Genomic DNA, 12,104 nt, shown 5'->3' with positions numbered 1-12,104 from the left:
TTAGTGAGTCAGCTTATAGGCTGAGGGGAAAAAACATGATCTAAAAACTGCTTTCTTCTACCCATTTCAAGTTTTAGAAGCCATGATTAGGGTAGAAATGCTGAAGAGCAGCACTGACAGAGTTGCACTCCTGTACAGCCCCTGGGTCTTTGCAAGGGTTGTGTAAAGCTGTGTCTTTTTCAGAGGCTGAGCACTGTTTGTAGCAGACACAAATTGCATTTGGATCCCACAACAGCTTCTCTACCATTTGCTTTTGGATGGTCTCACATTTTTCTCTCCTTAAAATGTCCCACATATCATTTCAGAGCTCAGTAAGTTGCTCTCTCTTAAGCCACTTTTTTTCTGAGATTTATTGCAAGTTCTCTCCTTCCTCAAGCCTGTGGTGCTCCTCTCAGGGAGGGACAGTGCTATAGATTTACCTGCTCAGAGATCACAGTAAGGCTTCCCATGTGGGAATTAATCCCTTAAACCTACAGACAGCAGAAAAACACATGAAAACGTATGGTTCTGAGAGACCAGGCCAGCCAGACCTCACTGAGTGCATTTTTTAAATTTATAATTTACAAAGGTAGTGCTGGGCAGCAAAGGAATAAAGGTAAAAGACTGTAGAAAGCAGATGTCCTGCAGCAAGCAGCATCCTGCTGTGCTGGCTGGATGCAGCTCCCTCACCTCACTCTCACTGCTCAGTGTGGGAGGTGACAGGGATGTGATCCACGGCAATGGCACATCTGTCCTGAGGAGTCAGCAGGATGCTGGGGATGATTTTCCGCCGTTTGGCCACTTCCAGGCTCCTAAACGTCAGCGTTAAGTGAGTGTGAATGAGCATAACCAGCGCTGAGTGGGGACATTTCACACCCACTTGGTGCAGGTGCAAAGAGCTGTGCAAAGTGCAGAGCAGGGAGCACAACACACCCCTCACACAATCCTGCTAAGGCTGGAAATAGTACCCGAGGAAATAATCTCTTGGTGAGAGTGAGTTTTGATGCATTCAACCTAAATCTTTTTACTCTTTCCAACAGGAGTGTACTTCCCAGATTAACGAGTGACATGAGTTGGATTTGGCCTCTATTCTTTATGTTCTGCCCTTTTCAGGCTCCCTGTGATAATATTGCCAATACAGCTCTGACTTTTTGGATTTCCTGCTGAAGTTAGGATCTTGGACCCCAAAATGGGTGGGGGGGAAAAACCCAAAACAACTTAAAAATCTCCAGGCCTTTCCCTTTCTCCCACAGTAGCCAAATAATGACAACTGCAAAAGCATAGTCCCATTTTACCTTGATCCAAAGATGGATGTAAAGCTGGGTCTTCTTAGCTATTTTGGACAACAAGTATCTGATGAACCATTTCTAAAATGGTTTCCAATTTGTGCTGTTATACAACACATCCAGTAACCACAGAATAACAAGAGTGAAAATCAATTCTTGTGCACTGCAAGGGTTCAGATGGCTTAATGATGGATAATTGCTCACAGTTCACAAATGTCTTATTCTCTTAGGTTTAGCTTGGTTCAAGAACATTCTGTCTACAGATATACACAGTCAAATTATTTGGGGGGAAAAAATACAACGTGGATAAAGACCAACATGACAGTGTCAGCCACAGGAAATGGAAATGATACAGGGCTGTCACTTCAGAGCAGAAAAATTCACCTCTCAATGACTACATAGTATTAGCACTCTCAAAACTCATGAAGAAAAGGACAAAAGCTTTATTGTTAACTGTCTTAGCCCATGTTGCTGATGTTAATATTGAAAGACCCCAAACAACAAACCAGCATACACCACCTCAGTAGAAATCACACATTAAATGGAAAAAAACAGATATCAGGAAGGCCTAGCAGTCATAAACTTCACATTGACAACAAAGAATTGCACTCTTCATGCAAATACAATGACATATGTGTAAGAAGATTTGAGTTTTAGACCACTTTGGAAACTCATTTATGGTTCCTGAAGATTCCCATCTTGGTGCAAGCAGAAGGAATGGCCACTCTTACAAAGACTAACAACATAAGCACCCGCAGCAAGATGCACGAGCTCCCAGCGGTGGATCCAGCTGTCACAGGCGGAATCCTTGTGGGAAGGACTGCTTTAAAAAGCAGTAGTTGTGTTGGTATCCCTGAGGAGCCACTAGTGTTGGACATGAAGCAACAATCTCATCCCTGCTGGGAGGGGTTGAGTCACAGCTCCTGGTGTCCCTCCTATAAAGCTCTGCTTCCAGCCCTTTTTCATCAGCTGTGGTTATTAATGATGGAGCCATAAATTAACCCAGATTACAAAAGCAATACATCCTGACAGGTACTGGGAGCAATGGCTGCAGCCCATGCCATGTGGTGTGACAGTGGCAAAGCACTGTCAATGTGACATACTGTGACTGCCAGCTGGAGAGCCACCCCCTCATGCCAGAACCAACAGAGTCTCACTGAGGCCCAGCAAAAGCAGTACATAATTCACTGAATAATCCTCTCTAAAAGACCCTTGAGTATGGCTAAATAATGACCTTGTTTACCTCATTTAGCCCCAAGTTCTCCAAGTAAGAGTTGGCCATGAAGAGTTCTTGTGCTCTCTGATATCCAGCCGGGACAACGTGTCCTGTCTTTGTTTTCAGCCATCAGGCTTGTGTCAAACACACCCTGACAGCTGCAAAATTTTTTGGTGAAAACAATAATTCCACTTTTCCTTTCCATCTGCCTGCAGATGGTTTAAATCTGACCCATCAAACAGCAAAGGAAAAAAAAAAAAGGAAAAATAATATTCCAGCTGAAATGAAATTACAATGATTACTGATTTCATATAAAGAAAGTATGAAATCTCAGGTCTAAGATTTGCATAAGAATCTTTGTAATGGTGAATTAAGCTGTGCACAGGAGAACTGGAGGTTTTATCTGGATTCCCTATACTTCCTCTCAGACCTCTGCAAACTAGCAAAGAGCAATGTAAAAAATAATCAGCAATGTCTGTCATGGATGACAGCTGCACCTTCTCTTTCACTTTAGGGAGAACCTTTGTTAAGAACCACAGAAATACAGCCCAAAATATTAGAAGGGAATTTCTGAAGGCACAGGTCTGAAGCTTGGGGAACACATTCACTGTTAAGTTTCTCCATGTTTCAAATCCAAATTAAAAAATTTATATGATTCCCAGTTTGTTTTCAATTTCCTGCACCACAAACACTGTTTTTCAAGTGCCCACTGCGAATGATGAGTTTGTCCATGAAGAACATCAAGGTTTTGCTGGTCAGGCACTGTCCAACTGGTTCCAGTGCCTGTTTGACAGGACCAGCACACACTGCAAAGTATCATAGACACAAAGCAGCTAAAAGAAATTCCTTCCTGCCCAGGGATCTGGGGGGAAAGGATGAAATACCATGTCTTCTTGTGCTGGTCTCAGCACAACATGCAGGCATTGGATGGAAGATGAAAGAAAGAAGTTCAGTCTCCCATTCTTCCATTTTTGAGTGTTTCTGTCTCTGCCTCTCTGTTTGGGTCACCCAATTCTGGCACAAGTAGGGTATTCTGGTCTTTTGGTGTCTACCTTCACGTAGAAAGCAACTATTTCTCCATCACAGAGGAGAACAGAATACCTGGCCACATATGAGCTGCGAAGCAGTAACATTTTTTTGAGCCACAGGCTTTAACAGTGATTTCAAAGACTCTACTGCATCATCCAGACTGGTAGCAATTTCTGGTCATTTCCAGGTGAAACTGTAGGCGGAATATATGCAGTCACTGGAAGATTTTATGTGGGGTAAGAGACAAGGAAATGAGTTCACTTGAAAACTCTGTAAAGTAGGAGAATGTAGCATTAAAGGATTGAAAATTGCTACAGATTGCCAGAGTGTCCATCCCCACGGCGATGGGGACACAGGTAAGGTGACATTACAACACAGGTCAGGTGATGATGAGTTTCAGTACTAGATTTCATACAGATCTCCTCAAGGATGTTCACAGAGAAATGTCAGTGACAGCAAGGCAAAGAGGACTGCCTGGGAGCAAGGAGAACGAGCAGCAGAAAATCTGATGCACTTAAGCTATTTTCCTGGACAGAACAAATGAGACTTTTCCTGAGGGAGCCAGAAGGTCTCCTAAGCTGCTGTACTTCCACTTTGTCCTTCACCCAGGCTGCTGCTCCTGCCAAGCACTTCCATTTGTTGTGACTGAAACCACCAAGCAAACAGAAGGAGCTTGCACTTGTTCTGCACCTTTGGACATTTGCACACCCAAATGTCCCAGCTGATGGACAGGACAAACTCAGTGTGCACATAGAAGTGTGACATAGAGCTGCTGCCCCACGGGCCTGGACATCCACACTGGCAGACAGCCAGGAGTTTGGAACACTGCCCTTAAAGCAGTGGGACTGGAAAACAAGAGCGAGGAAAGAGGTGGAAAAAAAAATCAGTGAAAACAACAGGTGGCTAAGTCACACCAAATATCCTGTAGAACTTGGAAGTGGTACAGTTACTATGCATAGAGGATGAATTACCCTCTGGAAGGATGTCTAAAAAAGCAGCATAACACTCAATTAAAAAAAAATGTTAAGAGTTTTGTTGACTTTACTTTTTCCTTCTCACTCCAGTGTTCTCTGTGCCTGACATGGGGATGGAGGCTTCATCTCTCCCTGACTAAAGAGAGGCTAAATTGAGGTTGCAAAACTGTCGTCCTCTCCTAAGCAGCAGATTCAGCTCGGGAAATTGAGCTCCGTGCGCTGGTGACTAATGCTGCTGTCACGCTCCTTACGCGGCGCTGCCCAAGGACAGCTCTGCTCTCCCACTGCCCCTCCTGAAGGGCCAAGTTCAGCCAGAGCCAGCACTGGCCCGCCTCCAGTGAGAAGGGATTCCTGTGTGCTGCACCCAGGTGCTCTGTGGAAAGCAGTTCCACAGTTCACCAGGAGGTTCTTCAGAGACAGACTTCAGGGGAATCGCTCTGGCCCATCCAGCCTCCTCCCTCTCTGTCCAGTGGGAATCACAGATTATCTTGGAACAGACAGAGATGCTTAAAAAAAAGACAGGATGATGGAAAAAACCATTACACAAAGCCTCCTCACGTGAGCAATGAATACACCCCACAGCTGTCAGCTTTGTTTTGCATATTTTACATATTTACATCCACAAGATATTTCCAAACATCCTTGTGTTTATTTAAAACTCCATCAGAAACATGTCTGGTAAAACAGATCCAGTGCAAATATATTTACTGGATGACACTTCCCTGCATTGTTTTTAAAATGCATTAGGTGTCCAAGGCTCAAAAAAAAAAAAAAAAAAAAAAAAGAAGAAAAGAAGTCACAGTTTTCCAAATGAGGAAGAACTAACTCTAATCCTTCAGCATTCACCTTACAGCAAAGGCCTCCAGCCAAACAGTCTGCAAATGAATGAAGTAACACTTCTAAAACAAGGACAGCTGCTACATTAGAGAAAGGGCTTTTTCTGCTCACATGTCACACATGCCAGTTGCTTATGGGTGGGTGGTGGGGGTGGGCTGGAATGGGAATAAGTCCTTCGAAGGAAAGGCTGAATAGCCCTCCTCAGATGGTGTACAGAAGTTAAAAAAATCCGAGCTCAAGATCAGAAAGGGGGTGAGGGTGTAGGTGTGCGCCTCCTAAAAGCATATCCAAGCTTACAAACAGGCAGTGACAGCCACGTGCACGCTCATCTTCAGGGAGTATTAACTCCCACCCAGAAAAGGTCAGATCACCACCTGAGGAAGAGCTTTACCACAAACATTTCTGCTTTTTCTTTTTACAGCATCCTTTCTCTCCCAGCCCATCCAGCCAGGCAGGGGCCTGGGCAGCCCCACTGCCCACAGTCACTCTCTGAGGGCACAACACAGCTGGGAAGTCATGGGAAAGAGCATAGGGATGACTTCCCACGTCCTCCCCCAATTAGAAAACCAAGGGGGTAGGAGGGATCATGGGCTGACTGCTGCTCCAAATTACCTCGTCAAGCTGCCTTGTCAGGTGGAGCAGGGGTCTGTCCCTCAGAGCCAAGGGATTAACTTCTCCCCTTCTCCCAAAAGCAAACCAGAAAGAAAAGGGTGCAGAGCGAGCAGGGGTAGTTGTGCAATTTGTGCCATTCCCATTCAGCATGGGCCCTGTTGCTCACAAGACAGCAGTGGGGCAGTGCAGGAAAAACACACCAGTAAGTAGGGAAGATTTATCCAGACTGCAGCCCCAAAAGGGCTTTACTGATGGCATTCTACAGAAACCTCCTCTTTGGCTTCTACACAGATGCCAAAAAATAAGTGCATACCTTTTACATTGGCCATTTGAGAGAGACCAGGGAGTTTCCCACTGAGAAACTGGCTTCCTTAAAGTTGAATTTTCTCTTTATCCATCTCCATCAGAAAAGAATAGAGTGCTATTCTTAAAAGGGAACAGATTTTTTGGTCTTGGCCAGAGATAGAAATCTTTGTTGCTATATTTGGCTTCCAATGCAGGACTCTCTGCTTGCTGGTGGGAGGAGGAAATTAGAGCTGGTGTTATTCATAACTAAATGGGCACGAAAAACAAACCACCTCTCTTTGAACCTCAGTGCTACTATGGGCATTCACATAACAAATCATTTTCAAAGCCTGTGATACCTCTGTACATGCAACAGCCAACATCAAAACTTTATTACCCACTCATTTTCCCATAGTGATAAACTGTTGCAGATGTACAGTTATTGTCAAGGCAAACACATTGGGGCAGTTCCTGGTGTTGGTTTGTTGTTTTGCTTTTTTAAAATATAATTTCTTTCTTTTCTTCAAAGAAAGCAAAAGTGATATTTTGGAGGAGAGACAGTTACTGGAAGGCTGTGGCATCCAGCCCCCCCCACCCCCCTCCTCCTCCTCCCAAGCAACCCCAAAAAAGAAATCAGCTAAATTACTCGGCATCCCAGCCCAACGCACAGCTCAGCCGTGAGGAATTCTCACCAGATGTCTCGGTCCCCACCCGGCCTCCCACGTCACGCAGGCAGCATAACCCCTCTGAGCCTGAGCTCCTGCCGGGACGGCCGGCCCCACCACTCCTGGAATGTCCACGACAGGCTGGTGGCACCCCTGTCCCACCAGGGACGCCCAGCCACAGCCCCAGACCTGGCCAGGTTTCTCTGCTCCTCCAGCACGGAGGAGTCCAGTCCCACTCCTTTTTTGTGATCTTCCTCTGCACCAGGTGGCGTGAGCACCCCTGAGGTCACCCAGCTAGACCCTGGCTGCAAGGGAGAATCCCATGCACCCATATGGGACCCAGTTTCCAGCTGGTAACACCCAAAACATGATTTATCCGGATGTAACTGATAAGATTCTCCACGGGCTTTAAATTCACTAAAACCAACAGAGTGCCAGTGATTCACATGAATGGAGGATGTGGATCGTCATGAATAAAATCAGTCACAAAATAATGTATCACTTCTCCTGCTTTCTTTTCTTGATTCAATGAGAGCATAGAAATAACCCCTGTGAGCACCTGGAAAGCCAAGGTGTGGGGCAATGCAGTTGGAGACCAGACCTGGCAAGAGCAGAAGTTACCGGAAGAAGAAAAAGCACTTCAGGTATCTCATTTCCCAGCTTCCTAAAGTACATTTCTCTCTGGGTGTTTGTCTTAAAGCAAAGGGATCCCATGCCTCTTCTCACAGACTAAACCACAGTGGGCACACCTTACCAAAGAAAAACATTTTCTGCAATGTTTATCCTATGTTTTCCTTCCAAATTTATAAGTCCCCACATTATTCTGGTATTTTTTGATATCTGCCACATCCCACTCTAGATCATTCATCGTGAGGCATTATTTGCTTATTTTCCAGCAGTCCGCATCCCACCTTCATCTCCACTACTGAGATTGTTCCTGTCCCAAGAGCTCTCAATCCCATTCTCTCCTACACAAAGATTTTTGAACCCTCTCTCCTCCTTTCCTGGGTTCCCTCTGCTGGAGTTTTTGGCTGCCAGCTCTCTCCATCTTTTCCTCACAGCCTGAGAAAGAAGAACACAGCAACTCTGCACAAAGTGCCCTGCTCACTGTCTGGTCCAGGAAACAGGGCCCGGAGCAGGACGTATGGGAAAAATCCTGCTCATCTCCCTGTGCTCTGAAACAGAGTACATCCCATATGGTCAGGATCTTCAGAGGGTTTTGCAACTAAATTCTTAACAGCTCCCTGCTGATTGCGTGCAAGTGGCAATTTTTCAAAAGCTGAGTGCTTGGCCAAAGCTTGGAGGTTTTTTCTCCCCCCCACTGCTGGAGCAGTAAATGATGTATCTGTGACCAAAACACTGAACCTTCAGCCCTCGAGCCAGAGGAAAGACATGCAAACATTTCTTAATTAAACAGTTGTAAAATAATTTTAGCAAGGGCAGTTACCTCCTTAGCGGGAATTGCTGGACTTTGCCAAAAAAAATCAATTTGAGGTAAATACATTGCATGGAAAATCTCTGCCTGATGACTGTCAAAACTGCCAGGAAATGATAGAATTAAAAAAGGGTCTTACACTAAGAAGTCTCAGGTTGTGATTCCACTAGGTCTGATTGTAGAAAGGCGTTAATGTAATTTTAAAAAAGATATTAAGAATAAAAGAGGACATTGTAGCATAAATACTTGACAGTGTCTGAGAAGGCAAGCCCATGCCTTCATGAGATCTCTGCTTAAAATCCCTTCAATGCAAGGCTTTCAATGTTTAATTTTAGTACAGAACCAGTTCAGAACACTTGTTTTACAACATTTTCAGCAGAAGACAAATCCTTGGCTCTAAAAATTAATCTAATGCAAAGAATAGAATCTCAGGATGCAGAAATTTACAAAGATTTATGACTTCTTCAGCTGCATAAGAATAAAAAGAATTAGATAATTGTTGAGAAATACAGACCAAATTGAAAATGCTACATAAAAAATATAACAATAAAATTCACATTAAATTATTTATTCAGTAATAAACAGTGACGCTTTTCTTTATACAAAGTTCCCCCCAAACCCCCATCAGTTTTGATGCGAGGGGCAAAAATTTCAATGGAGTTTTGAGGGAAGCAAAGTGGGAAAACAGGGGGAAGAGAGGGACCCTGATTTGACTGATGGTTTTAAACAACAGCTTGAAAGAGCGAGCAGGAAAAGTGCAGCACAGTTCTGCAGATACTTCACTCAATTACTGTAAACCTCAAACTCCTATAAACACTGCTTGTCTATTAGGTACCAAATACCTGAGCCCCAGCTCACCAGAGTCACAGCTGGTCCAGCCCCCAGGCCACCACTGGACTGCAATTCAGGCATTCAAGGCTGGTCCCAAACAACTCAAAGCCACTGGAGGTTTCCAAGGCCACAAAGGGGAAGAAACAGCATTCAGGCTTCTATAGGCAAACAGCCACGGTGCACAGCTGATTTATATTGGAGGCTTGAGCCTTTGAGCAGGTGCATGTAAAAACTGGAGTGCTTTAATGACCCCCATCCCTGAATTTTCTTTATTGAGAGCTGAAAAAAAAAAAAAAAAAAAAAAAAAAAAAAAAAAAAAAAAAAAAGGCATTTCCCAGGGAACTCCAGCCCAGATTTCAGAGATCCCACCATGGTGGCATGGAGACTGCAGAGCAAGAACTGGGAGAGGGTCATGGGCACTGAGCAGGCCAAGGGCAGCTAAAACATGGCCAAAAGGGCTAAAAGGGCTAAAACATGGCTTTCCAGGGACATCTACAGTTTCCCTTGGCAACCAGTTCACCCCATAAGCATAAACCTGCTAACACAGCCTAAATTTAGTGTATTGAGCAGTGACTGCCCAACCATGTACATACAGTTCTGGAGAGGATCATCTCTGCTCTCAGCTCCACCAGCTCAACCTTTCCAAGACCACTCCTGCCTCTCCTGGATTTTGAACTTGCTCAGGCAAGAGTACCTTACTTTTTAAAGAGGCATCTTCCTGCACCACAACTCTCCGATTGTGCCCATAGGGCTAATATGTAAAAGCAGTATTTATTTTTAAATACTTTCCCGCTTTACATGAGATTTTAGTTCCAAACAACATGCATCGACTTTTTTTTTTTTTAAACCCACACACTAACAAATATTTATCATCCAAATACCCTTTAGAAGCTCAAAGGCTGACATACTAAAACCAAGAATTTCACTTGAAAAATATATGTACTTCTAAATTGTTTGTAAGGAAATATATATGTTGCTGGTCCATTGATATGGAGCAAAAGCTTGTACCTGAAATCAGTTAAAATGATCATATTCAGAGATAGGTTTGTCTGCTGAAACGCAATATATTGCACCTTCTCTATGTAACTGCTCATTTCATGATCATCTTTACAGATACAAATCAGGCAATTTGAATGGGTTTTTTAAATGTATTTTTGTTGTGTTCGGGTTTTTTAACAAGTAGGGAAAAATTCACTCCTGAGTTAACAGAGAATGCAATAAAATGCCTACATTTTCCATCTCAGATGAGATTTGATGAAGCCTTTCACTTCATTTCCAAAGGACATGCTTTTGAGGCACGAGAATGGCTACATCTGAGTGTGTATGAATAGATTTGTAGAGAAATATATCCATACACATGAAGAATTGTGGGAGAGGGACAGCAAGACATATGTAACAGCCTGAAAGCAGAAAGGCTGGGTGAGGCAAGGCAATCCTAAGGGCAGGTTGCAGGAAATGTGACATTCCCTTCCCCCTCTGAATGCTGTGATGAGAGATCTGTTCTCAGAAGTGTTTTGATGCAGGTGTGGATGATTGAGACAAGTCTGTCATTCACTGAGGATCACCTGAACTTGTGTGTCTGGTGAGGGAAGGAATCAGAACAGAGTCCATCTTACTATTGCCAAGTGCAGCTTATTCAGCTCTCCACAAATTCCAGAAATCCAATCTCCTGGGCAGTCAGCAGCTTCACTATTCCATCTTTTTCCTGGGATGGAAATGGGCCATTGGAAAAAACTGGCATCTGCCTCTCAAAAACTAGTGGACAACTTGAACCCTTCCAGTCTTCAAATTAAGACATAAAAATTGATGTCAGATTTCTCAACATTAACAGGAATAAAACAAAATCCTGGACAACTTTAAGGAGGTCAGTATTTTGACTTTCTTGAAATAAAACAATAATTTCCCTATGTTCTCCCAGAAACAGTGACGGAGTACAACATGTTTTATAAGCCCTCTCAAAATGAATCATTCACTTTCTTGGGACAGCATCAGAACACACCACACATAAAAAGAATGAAACAACTCCTTTAGTAATGCATTAAGACACACAACTTATCTGTGACCTGATTTCAAGGGCCTTTTTTTTTTTTCCTTTCTGCAGAAACACGAGCAGTCTCAACCTTTCTGCTCCTTCTGGCTGCCATCAATTCCCCACCACTGCAGGCGAGTGCTCCTCTCCTCTTCCAAGAGCAAAACCATGGCAGCATCTGCTTCTCATAAGCACTTCTGTGCGTGTGTGTCAGTGTGCGTGTATGGGAAAGAGGGAGAGAAGGAAATCTGCTGAATTTAACTTAGAAGTTTGTCACAGGGAAGGGTGGGTTTGGTTTTTTTTTCCCCTTTCCATCCCTCGAATTGTAGAACACAGAAGTAGAGCTACTGCTACACACTTAGGCTTTTCCCTTCTCACTTGTTAGCACAGGGGACAATTAATGACTGAGGGGAAAAGAAGAATTTATTTCACTCTCGAAGCTGACAGACTGGTGCATGAATGGCTACAGACAACAGCAGGTTTTTATTGGCACTTGTCACCCAGAGTTTGCAGAAGTTTCACCAGCTCAGTCCCAGGTTCAGCAGCAGAAACTCTGTGCAGAACAGTAGTCCTGGAGGTGGAAGAGGCAACAGCTTCCCCACTTCTTCATCCCCGCTAACCAACAACTCAGAGATACAACCCAGAAAGAAATTCCAGTGCAAACTGTGTTTTGTTCCTGTCCCGTTTTGCTTTGACATCTATAGGGAACCAGAGGAGGTCCCTCATAGTGTGAGCCTGTGAAGGGGAAGGCAGTGAGCAGACTGCTCTTGTCAGGCTTTAAACTATTTCAGGAAGTCAAAACACACCTCAAAAAGAAATGCTACCTTTTCTTTTGCTTCCCCTGCCACCCAAACTCTCCACTCCATCCCTGAAGTTCAAAGAGGACACGCTGTCTCTTTAATCTCCACTTTTGCCAAGACCAAGGG

The 12,104-nt window shown here is 44.0% G+C and overlaps 1 long non-coding RNA gene across 1 annotated transcript; it reads right to left on the bottom strand.

Annotated features, from left to right (window-relative positions):
- Nucleotides 1-1,692: 1,692 nt before the first annotated feature.
- LOC137468694 (uncharacterized) lies at nucleotides 1,693-12,056 on the bottom strand. Its single transcript, XR_010996114.1, has 2 exons — nucleotides 9,161-12,056; nucleotides 1,693-4,990 (listed from the first exon to the last, which is right to left on the bottom strand). It is a non-coding gene; the product is annotated as an uncharacterized lncRNA (long non-coding RNA).
- Between the last annotated feature and the right edge of the window lie 48 nt (nucleotides 12,057-12,104).

Source organism: Anomalospiza imberbis, chromosome 2, assembly GCF_031753505.1.
Source record: "Anomalospiza imberbis isolate Cuckoo-Finch-1a 21T00152 chromosome 2, ASM3175350v1, whole genome shotgun sequence".
Classification (NCBI taxonomy): Eukaryota; Metazoa; Chordata; class Aves; order Passeriformes; family Viduidae; genus Anomalospiza; species Anomalospiza imberbis.
The sequence above is the reverse complement of the archived record's forward strand: the minus strand, read 5'-3'. Positions and strand labels throughout refer to the sequence as shown.